Source organism: Papilio polytes, unplaced genomic scaffold, assembly GCF_000836215.1.
Source record: "Papilio polytes unplaced genomic scaffold, Ppol_1.0 DF821067.1, whole genome shotgun sequence".
In the NCBI taxonomy this organism is placed as follows: domain Eukaryota; kingdom Metazoa; phylum Arthropoda; class Insecta; order Lepidoptera; family Papilionidae; genus Papilio; species Papilio polytes.
In genome coordinates this window covers 2,116,513-2,117,738 of record NW_013528137.1, presented here as the reverse complement: position 1 = coordinate 2,117,738, position 1,226 = coordinate 2,116,513, and the positions used below count along the sequence as shown (strand labels likewise).

At 40.0% G+C, this 1,226-nt stretch overlaps 1 protein-coding gene across 1 annotated transcript in view; it reads right to left on the bottom strand.

The window, feature by feature from the left end:
• Positions 1 to 1,226, bottom strand: part of LOC106109808 (zinc transporter ZIP11) — a 40,305-nt gene that overhangs the window by 7,658 nt on the left and 31,421 nt on the right. The gene's annotated exons all lie outside the window — the stretch shown is intronic.

The window sequence follows — 1,226 nt, the reverse complement described above, 5'->3', positions numbered from 1 at the left end:
GGCGGGTGCTCGACGTGATGTTATGTTATCGCATGCATTATTCAGCGAGCGGCGAAAGCGGCAATTTGCGACAATATCCACCGATTCGCAGAACCGTCCGACTGTTGAGCCGCCGCCGAGCCATAAAACAGGATGCCCGTCACTCAATAACTACGGTGAATTTAAATAAAACCTTACTAGTACAAATTATGAGCTCTGCACCTTTCACGCACGGAAAATTTTCACTATGTTTATTAGGTTCTCAATCGGACGTTTGCATATCGAAACGCTATGCATCTACGAGAATCTAGGTTATATTATTAAAATATTTCAACATATGGAGGTTTATCATTTTGTAAGCTTAATTAGATGGTCGCGTTGAGAAATAGCGTGTTTATGTAGTTTTGTTTGAGATGTTGATTTGTAAATAAGCGTGGCCTCCGACGCGTGTTCTCTGTTTCATTATACAGTAAGTGATCGCGGAACATTCTCTATAAACGATATTTTAATTGCAATATTATATGACATACATATAGAAACAAGGCAGTCAAGCAAAAGATGTTTTCGGAAATCATAACAGACGAGGAATTGTTTCATCATCATAATAGGTAGGTACAATCATTGAAAAGGCGGCGTAGAATGTATGAACGTTATATGTTGTAACGTAAACGTCAAAAAATCTGGTGTTTTGAATGAAGTTGCGTCATTATAGTGAATCCTTGTTGCTGCAATTGTTTACACTAAAAAGAAGATGACCTACTTAATTCTATTAACAGGCATTCACACCAAGCCGCGAGAAATGTGAATGAAATATCCATGTCGTGTTGCTTTACAAACTTTCACAAATTTCTGTTTTGATTGGTGTTACCTCAGCGAGGCACCGAACGTACGAGCGGCGAGCGAAGCGGAGATCGTACGCACTGTTATACAAGTTCGATACTTGCCTACTTTGTATTACACATACGAGTATATACAATGCGAGGACAATACGACTAACTCGGTTTGCGAGAAGTCGGTCAAAATGAACTATTGTAGCCCGAGTGATACATTTATGATTTTGCTCTTTATCTGGTATATATGTGAAAAATGTTTGACATTTTTCTGGTTAACACTTCTATAATTGGATAACACAACTTGGATTAAAATGTACTATCGATCTGGTGGTTTGGGAGGTTTTCGTAAAGATAGGCGCGGCAACGACGCAATAACCGCGCTGCGAACCGGCTTCAAGCAGCCGGAGCAGCGCC